We start from the raw sequence: 10,278 nt of genomic DNA on the forward strand, positions 1-10,278 counted from the left end.
GAAGCTCTGAAACATGCAGTAAGCCCAGAAGTTCAAGTGGTGTTTGTAACTCTAGTGTGTAAAGGTTCCAGCATCAACTCAGCTGTCTAAACACAAGTGTTTGGTATCCTTTGAGATTCTTTCAGTGACATCTGTGACAGTCCTTGTGGTAGACTTTTCCATCACAATCCAGTGTCCTACTGAGCAGCAGAAGCTGTGTGACTTGTCCTCTTGGGCCCTGGGGCAGAGGCTATGCCCAGTGGTTCTGTACTTCCCGTTTGTTGTCCCAGCTGCACAGAAATGCCTGCCAGGAACAACAGAGAGCTGGGAACTGCTCACTTCTCTCCTCCTCAACCCCATGTGGAAGGTGGTGGTAGCCTTCAGAAGCTGCTGGTAGCCTTCAGAAAGTTCTGGTAGCCTTCAGCCAGTCACCCTGTGCTCCTCCCAGCACACAGGACAGAGGAGCTGGAGGCCATGCACATGCCCAGCGTGCATTCAGTGTGGGGCCACAGCCAGACCTGCTGGAGGTCACGGTGCACAGGGACACACTTCTGACCCATGCTCAGCCCTGATGAGCACATTTTGTGTGCTGACCAGGCACAAACTGCAGTCATCCATGTGGATGCTCTTGGTTCAGCTCATGTAGCTGAAGAAATAGTAGCCTGAGCTGGTGTTACATTACTGATATGATTTTTGAGGACAGTAAGCAACCATGCTCTGAGCTTAACAGCTTTCACAGCATTATTTGTTGAGGATAATAGGCAAAAGGAGTCTTTGTGTCTTACAGGTGAGAAATCTGTGTTTTCTCCACAAGATTGTTACTGCAGGTTATTTTTAGGAATGTCAGTTCTAATGACTTCATTATTTTTAACACACAGGAAGAAAGCAAAGAACAATCTTTTAGTTATGCTTTTATTTTTCCACTTTATTGCCTTTTTTCTACTAGCTTGAACACATCTGTTTTGCAAGCCTATAGCAGCAAAAATCTGAGTTATGTGACAGAACTAGAGATTCCACATATAACATTTTTTCTCTTTTCCCAAATAAAAGTGAAAACAAAATATTTTGTAATACACAACGCCTTGTAAGGGGTTTAATATTTCTTTTTTATTTCTACCGCTCCAAAAAATGTTTTCAAAGAGTCTTCTTTTAACTGAGTCTGGAAACCATTCACTTTTAATGCGAATTTACTGACACCTAATTGCCATCTGCCTCCTTCAGTTTCTCTCATAAGACTGCTTCATTTTTCCTTTGTGCTCTGAACTGCTCCTCTGTTGCTGCTGCAGTTTATACTCGAAGTGAATTCTTAAGTCTTTGTGATTTAAACTTTAAGGCCTTTATTCTGTATTTTACCTCTGCCTATACCAGAACTATACTTAAAAAGCCTTTAGAGCTAAATACCTATTAGCTGCAGAATGTAGATGCAAGATTCCTACCACAACATGGGTGATGCTCACTGGTGTATCTGTTTTACAAATCTCTTTCTTATCTGATGACACCGTATGAGAAAGACAACGCAGTACACAGCAATATGGTGTGAGAAAAGTACTGCAGCTCTCACCAATGAGCAAATACATGGTATCTTCCACAAAATTAAAACTACCCTTTTGTTGTGCAAGCCATGCCATTAATAAGGCCTCCAAAAGAGCTATCAGTGCTGCCTTGTGGTGACCTTCAGCCCCATGGTGAATTCGCCCCGTGTCAGAAGCAAGGACTCTTTCATTGACTGAGGGCTGAATAGTTCTTTCAAAAATGTTTGGCAAGCCACATCTTAACATGCCTCTTGCCATTATGCCATAAAAAGCTTTTAGAAAATCTTCAGTGAAGACCTTCCTGCCTTCCTGAAAATAATTTCTTTCAAAATTCTATGGACATTCTCAGGTTCTCTGCTTTCCTGTAGATAAGCTTCCAATGGTGCCCCTGCATCATGCTTTTCTTCCTTTAGAAGAAATTCACATCCTAAGATGGTGACTTGTGATCCTTGGTCAGATGTTGATTCTCTGAGATTTTCTTCCTGGCTGAAAACAGCAGAAAGAAAAGTGATCTATAGTAGCAGGTGTGTCCTGTGACCTTAGAGCCATTTCTAGTCCTTTCCTAGCCAGAGAAGAGCAGAGCCACATTTCAGTGGTGCATCAGCTCATAGGCCCATCATGTCAACCATGCCTTGATGAACATTTTAAGTCAGTCAGGCCACAAGAGGGGCATATTGATCACTGTTGTCTTCTTAAGAATTCTATAAGTAATTAAATATTTCATATTAATTCAAATGGAGAATCCAATATACACTCCACTATCAGGTTTTTCTTCTGAAAAAAAATGATTTGTGCTTCTACTGCTTGTTCTTCTGTATTCCTTCTGAGAAAATTAAAGAAATAAAATAAAATTAAAATTGCATCCAAGCAGTACTGGATTCTAGACAATTTAATGAAAAACATAGACACCATTCCTGAGAAGCATTCAAAAATGAAATTGGCATGAGCCAATTGTAGATATTCTGTGTATCAGTTTAATGAAATAACAAGATAGTGAGTAACACTGCACAACTGCATTTGGGGCAATCTTAAATTAAGGTGTTTCAGGTTGTTAAGCCATCTTATTGCCAGAAAGCCACTTAACTTCTGTGGAATCAGATGTGATTCCACTCTTTCAAATAATTGTGATAGCAATTCAGTACTGTCAACAATTAGGTTTCATTGTTCAGACACCTAGAACATAAAGATGGGTGAAGCATCTGTCGTGTGTTCAGTTTCTGATGAGCTTTTTATGTCAGTGAGGATCTGAATTTATGCCTGTAAATTCAAGTTATCTCACTGACCATTAGCTATTTTATATCTCTGTTCATTTGAATCCCTCTATTGTTCACAGAAGAAAATAATCTGTATGCTGTTCGCATCCATGGCTGGAGGGGTTGTTTCTCTATTTTTATGTACACGAGTCTTTCAAGAGCAACATGGTCTCTCTTGGTTTTATTAAGTGTTCTTGCATCAAATATAGTGGCCTTACTATTATCCCAAAGGGCTTGTGAGCAGAGTTCTGACTTCGCAGTATGAGGCATGAGGAATCAGAGCTGCAGAAGAACAAAATGAAATAAGGTGAGTGTTGTGCTACTTATGATCCGGGATTTCACTGTTTCTGTGGGTCTGCCCAGGGTGGGCTTGAAATTCTCTGAAGTGATTCTGATCTACATCTACACCTCAAGCAGAGTTAAGGACAAAGTTTCTTTAACAACATGGAAGAAATAAGCTTGAAAAACAGTTTGCCTGCTATTTTTTCTGGCAGTTCTAAACTTTGATACCTGCAAACTATTTGTAATGTCAAGGTTTGATTCTTGTTCTGCTGGAAAAATTACATTCCTAAGAAAAGATTACTCTCCCCATCTGAAGTGTTATCTGGCGAAGTTCAACTTCTGTAATGCTGAGTTGGTGCAGGAAAAAAATGATTTGTGCTTCTACTGCTTGTTCTTCTGTATTCCTTCTGAGAAACTTAAAGAAATAAAATAAAATTAAAATTGCATCCAAGCAGTACTGGATTCTAGACAATTTAATGAAAAACATAGACACCATTCCTGAGAAGCATTCCAAAAATTGTCCCAGAAGGCTGTGCAATTAGTTAAATTTGAATGCTTGTCTATGGACAAAGAGGAAACACACCTTTTATGTAAAGTCAGGAATGTATGTTTTTACAATAGAAATCTTAATAGATTCATTTAAGAATCACTACTGGCCCAGATTTAAGTATTACAGAAAAAGAAAAAACTACTAAAAAAATTTTTACACAGAAAGGAATTGTCAGTAGTGAGAGTGGTGATAATAGTAATAATAGGATGATGATTTTATACAGTTTAAATTGCTATATAGAATTTTCCAGTTCCTACTCCTTTTCCTGATTTTACTCTTCCAGTATCTCTCAAAACCCTGGGTTCTGTCTGATGCTTGTGAGAGTGTATGGTGAAGCAGCAGCATCTGGAGTCCTTTGCCACGAACACCATTATATCTTGGTTTTACTCATTCAATCTGAAATATATTTTTGTACCATAGAGTTTTCCAAACAACCCTCCCAGCCCAAGCTCTGCAAACCAGAACCCTGTTTCACAGAGGCCCCATCTGGTGCTCTATGACTTTGTTGTCATTGCAGATCATATTTTGTCATTCACAAGACTCAATCTCTCCTAAAACATAGCACAAGTTTTTCTGATTGATCATCTCTTGCTGTAACCTATTGTTAAAGTAACTTCTGTCACATGGTATCTGATTAGGCTAAATTTTATGTCTGTGAACAAATCCTTCAGCAGAATTTCCTTCAACTGTGACTCAAATAACTGGACCCTGCATTGCATTAACATCTCATGGTAAAGAAGTGCAGTTCCCATTTCATGTTTGCATATTTATTGTGGTAGTCCTGGACCTATACCTCTGTGCTTTTCTAGTAGAGAATTCAGCAGGCACACAAATCACACCTACTAGCACATCTACATGCAAACAACCACACTCATGAATTTCATCTTCAGGTAACAAGCTATACATAAACTGGGCAAGTCTTAAATATTCCAAGTAAGCAGTTTCATGTTACAGGAAGTAAATAATCAGCATCCAATGTTAATTAAATAGACCTCTTGTCTGCCTGATGACACAACAGAAACACTGACGTGGTGTTGTGTCTTCATTGCATTTGAGTTTGTTTCTGTGCTAATGCCAAACATTAACTGATGTGTGTCACCCAAGCATGTCAGTACCAGTTTTTTGCAGTGTTCCCATCAAATATTCTTCACAAGAATGTGAAGTAATACAAAGAAGATTTTCTGAGATGCTGGCAGCACTCTGGTTCCTGCTGTTTTCCCCCGAGCTTGAGGGTTGTGTTTGCAGTATTGTGATTTTCTCTTGGCCATGCTGTAAGCCTTACTGCTTACATGTAAGAACATGTACTGCTCTTACAGCTTGAACAGTGTGAGCTGTGAATCACCTGCCCACTTAGTTGTGCGGTCGTCAGTTTGCTCTGTATGGCAACGACTATACTGTTCTTTCATGCCACATCTTGTTCAGGCAGTATGAGCTCTCTGCAGCAAAGCTGAGACACTCTTCTGCAAGCAGATCTTTCAGTGTTTCATGTGCCATGTTTGCAAGCTCCCCTGTAACCACTTGCCATAAAACCAGCAATGCATGAAGCAGCAGGTTCTCTAACAGCCCCAATACCATATCACATTTGTCACCAAGAAAAGGGATTGAAGCCTCTTTCCTGCATTCCAGCTTATTGCACAAAGAGAATGTGTCTTTTTCTGTGTTGAAAGATTAATGTTATGTATTGTAAGTATCTATCTTTTGAATGTTCACAAATTGAAGAATTCCTCAGACTTTGGAGAAATGGTGCATGTACACTGATGTTCTTTTTTCTAAATCATTGGGTGTCTTGACTGAAGGTAAATCCATGTTTTACAGTGTTTCTTCTAAATGTATAAAAGTACTGATGTAACATGGTCACAGCAATTGTATGACAGAAAGAGTCTAACAATAAGCACTCAGAGACAGGGCAGTCAGAAGAAAGGGTCTCTCCTTTCCCTGCTGCCCAGGGGTGCCTGATCAATGCCCTTCACAAGGGGAACACCAACTGCATCTTTTTGGTAGATGAATATTTTCCACCACATAGAACTGGAACTGCTAGGCTATCTTTTCTTCCTAGATTATCTGATTTATATGTCCAGTGGCAGCTATTAGAAGACTACAGTAAAACACAAAGTAGCACAGGCTTTGATCCTCCTGCAAGAGGATGTTTGGCTCTCTACAAGAAGCTGAAGGAGCCCAGACAACATTTACTTCCATCCTTGTGATCTGAAGGATGCTGCTTGTTAGTGAAGGCAGCTGATTTTAATCACAGTGGAGGGCTCTCATTTGCTATTCTTTCACAATCACACTCTTCCTCCAAAAAGGAGAAGAGGATGGAAATACTGGGAGTGTAGAACTACAAAGAGCTTACTGGGCTGCAGTATCTGTGAGAGTAATTTGTCAGTACAGGTGATGGGGTGTCTTTTCATATTGTTCCGTGGAGAATGAGGGAGAAGTGGAAAGGGGGGAAGCAATTTTGTGGGTTTCATTGAAAAATTGTACAGGTGGTTGCAAACAGCGCTTACTCATTACTTAGCAGTGAAATGACAACAGTCAGGAAATGCAGAATTTGAGAGCAGGTGGTTGACGGGACAAGATTGGCTGGGGAACAAGAAAATAGAAATCCTGCTTGATCTCTGCCAAATCTTTTTGCTAATGTCTATATTTACATTTGCTGCTGGATTGTTGCCAATTCTTCAGTGAGTTGCCATCAAGGAGCTTTGTGACATCACTCCGCATCAATATACTGTATTTTAGTACATTTGGATATAGTTCACTTTTTCAGCTATGCATCAAAAATATGAACCTGTTGGCCTTTTCTAGAAATAACAGTTGACTTTTTTGTTTTGTTTTTTAGAGACAACCATATGTCTATCTCAAGCTTATTCAGAGTTCCCACAGGCGAAGTATTTTTAACTATATCAATTATAGTTATCTCAACTGTTTTGTAATTATTGCCTTGTAGCTCTTTCCTGCTGTATCAACATCTCCTTTTAGAGAAATCATGATCTTGTTCCTGTCACCCAGATGAAACATTTTCAATGTATTATTTGTGGAGGAGTGAGTGTTTGTAAAGCTGTATTTTCATGTGGTGTTTCTACCTACTGCTGTCTAAGTATCCTGTCCAAGTAAAAGGTATATGCACATTTCTTCCTCAGCAAAGTCTTTCATTGTAACAGTGAAAAGTATATGTTTTATACTCACAGTCCCTATGAATCTCTTAAATTCATTTTAATTTTCTTTGAACATTTAAATTAAGAAAACAAAATGTAAATTAATGAAAGAAAAGTCAAATAAAATGGCCTGCTGCTGCTGGCCCTGATTGTACATCATAAAGTATTCTCAGTTAGGTATGTAATCTGAGGATTTTGTTTAGTAGGCATCACTTTTTATGGCTAGATTCCTTTGTTTCTTACATAATGTTTTCCACACATATTTAATAACTTCCTTAAATACCATATAATTGCACTCTGAAGACACATGGGATTGTCGCTCTTCTCTGCATCAGCAATTACTACATTTTCCTACCAAGAACATGTAAATGTGAAGACTGAAAGTCATCTGACACATCTACTTGCTAGTAGAAGCATCTACTTCCCTTTTGTCTTTCACTCAAGGCAAGGCATACACTATGTTATAAGATAACACAGTTTTCAGGTAGGCTAATATCTCTATCTCTAACTCTGAATAAAAATTATATTGGAAATAGTCCATGGCAACTTTCGTAATGAGGAGTGAATTTTTGGAGTAGAAATAATTTTAATTACATTTGGTTTTCTCAAGAGACTCAGATTGTCCTGTCTTTGAAATAATCTAATATATTTTGCATCATAGGGCTCTGAATATATTTTGCTATGTTATTAAGTCCATTATTTAGTTTAATACTGCAGTAACTATGAACTGCATTTCTTGCAGAAGCTAATAAAGTACAGAACCAGGCAAGTATTCCAAAGTTGCTTTCACAGAGTCCTCTGTAAACCTCCGCCTTTAGGCTTTTGGATTTACATGAAAATGGGATTGGCAGAGCATATTACCTCCTGCTGATAAAAATAATGTAAGATTCAGAGGAAGTATGCTCCTGACTTTTCCAGCAGAAATCTTCATGGACTCTTAGGGAAACACAAAGCTCACCTTCTTCTCCTGTGGGCAGATGACCTAGTCTATAAACTAGATGTTTGTAAAACTCAATAATGTGTTTACTGGAACAAATATTTGAGAGCATAAAATATGATACTGAATTTTGTCCAGCTGGTTGGTGCTGAAATACTGCCAACACCTATTAACAATTTCTAAGATAAGTAGGGCTGGGACATCTGTCCTCTCAATTGTCCACTTCAATAATCATAACATGAGTACCATGATCATGACCATTTCTATTACTGTTTTTCTCACTAATCATATCAGCAAATATCTGCATGGATATAGCCTACAGTAGTAATTAAAGCTGTGAAGAGACTTGGTGTGCAACTAGCCTAAATGGTACCTATCTCACCACACCCATCTGGCACATGGCTGTGGGTTTCATGCTAAGAACATTGATGATTACAGGTCTCAGGACAAAGAACAACTGGAGTCTAGGTCTGAAAATACAGAATGGAAAGTGCCTAGTGTGGCAAGCTGTCCTGGTCTCAGCTGAGATAGAAATAATTTTTTTGTAGTAGCTGGTACAGGGCTGTGTTTTGGATTCAGTGGGAGAATGTTGATAACACACTGATGTTTTGGTTGTTGCTAAGCTGTGCTTACCCTGAGTTGAGGACTTTTCAGTGTGTCATGCTCTGCCTGTGGGGAGCTGCACCAGAAGCTGGGAGGGAGCATGGCCTGAACTGCTGACCTAGATTGGCCAAAGGGATATTCCATATCACAGAATGTCTTGCCCAGTGTATAAACTGGGGGAATTACATGGAAGGGGCCAGTTGCTGCTGGGGGACAGGCTGGGCATCAGGTGGGAGGAGGAGTGAGCAACCATACTGTGCATCACTTACATTTCTTGGGGTTTCTCTCCCTGTCTTCGTCTCCTTTTAATCACAATTATTATTAGTAGTAGTATCATTACTACTGGTATTATTATCATCATCATCATTATTATTATAATATTTTACTTTGTTTCAATTGCAATCAGTGACACAGGGTCAACTTGGAGGCCTCTCACTAGTGGTTTCCCCAAAGTTCAATACTGGGCCTAGTATCCTTTAACTTACTTATCAATGACTTTAATGAAGGGGCAGATGGTTCCTCAGCAAGTTCCTGGTGACACAAAGCTGGGAGGAGTGGCCAATACCCCAGAGTGCTGTGAACCCTTCAGAAGGACCTTTACAGGCTGGAGAGATGCCTGAAATTCAACAAATACAACTGCAGGGTGCTGCCCCTGGGAGGAATAACCCTGGGCACCAGCACAGCCTAAAGGCTGACCTGCTGGAAAGCAGCTCTGAGGAGAAGGACCTGGGGGTGCTGGTGGACAGTAAGCTGTCTATGAGCCAGCCAGTGCAATCCTGGGATGCATCAGGATGAGCATTGCCAGCCAGTCAGGGGAGGTGGTCCTGACCCTCTACTCAGCCCTGGTGAGGCACATCTGGAGAGCTCCATCCAGGTCTGGATTCCTCAGGACTTGAGAGACAAAGAGCTCTTGGAGAAAGTCCAGCAGAGGGCAACAAAAGTGATTAACCCACCTACCTGTCTCCCTTACTACTGACTGAACATCTGTCCAATTACAGAAGAGTGGGGCAAAGAAACAAACAAACAAACAAACAAACAAACAAGAATAGGAATATAATAATAATGACCCACAGGGGTCACTCAGTTCTATTTTGTCCAGTTGGGAAAACCATGTAACAGCTGTTAATTTGTGAAATTCCTAATCTGCATGAGGCTATAGCCTAAAGTATAAGAATGCATCCCAGCATCTTAAACTTTAAGCCTATATTAGATAAAGAATGAGCTCCATTATAATGGACAATAGGAAAAATGAAAGAATTCCAAGAACTCATCAGTGTCCCTGCAAGGCAAATATTAAATAAAACTCTTACTTTAAACTGGGAAGTGGCCTACTACTATATGTTGCAGAGTAGACAAAAGAAAGAGCAATACTTCAATTTCCCTAGACCACCAGTATGACTCCAAATCTGACATTTGTTTTATCATTGAGGATTAGAACCGAATATATCAAATCAATCACCTAAGAATTTAATTACACTAGAACCACCACTGTCTTCCATTTACATTCTCTTACGTTGTTCAACATCTAAAGTTTCATGAAAACATGAAATAATCCCCTTTCACATTCATTCCACTGCAGAAGTTGGATGATACTTATCAAAGATAACAATATTTTCCTTTCTTCTGCTAAGAATGACTCTTAGAAATAAATCTATACATGAATAAATCTAAATCTAAATTTAAGTAACCTAAATCTAAATATAGACTAACACGTATGTCATGTAGATACAGTGTAAATATGATGCAAACAAACAGCAAGCCATCCTTCATAGTCTCTTAAAGATCCCAAAATACCAGTACCAAAGACTAATACATATATATAAAAAACTTCAGTTTTCAGTAAGGCATCTTAGGTTGCTAAACAACAGTTCCATTAATTTGCCAGGTTCCATCTTAAAATAAATTCAGACTCTGGCTCTCACCACCTTTTTTTTTTTTTTTAACTCCTCCTAAATTTAATTTTTGGGATGTTTAGAGGTCATCTTCTAAA

General features: G+C 39.2%; 1 long non-coding RNA gene across 1 annotated transcript; it reads left to right on the top strand.

Moving 5' to 3' along the window:
* Positions 1–228: 228 nt before the first annotated feature.
* Positions 229–3,424, top strand: LOC128814775 (uncharacterized). The gene is made up of 3 exons (XR_008439480.1): positions 229–346; positions 2,996–3,071; positions 3,363–3,424. It is a non-coding gene; the product is annotated as an uncharacterized LOC128814775 (long non-coding RNA).
* The last annotated feature ends 6,854 nt before the right edge of the window (positions 3,425–10,278 follow it).

This window comes from Vidua macroura, chromosome 1, assembly GCF_024509145.1.
Source record: "Vidua macroura isolate BioBank_ID:100142 chromosome 1, ASM2450914v1, whole genome shotgun sequence".
Taxonomy (NCBI): domain Eukaryota; kingdom Metazoa; phylum Chordata; class Aves; order Passeriformes; family Viduidae; genus Vidua; species Vidua macroura.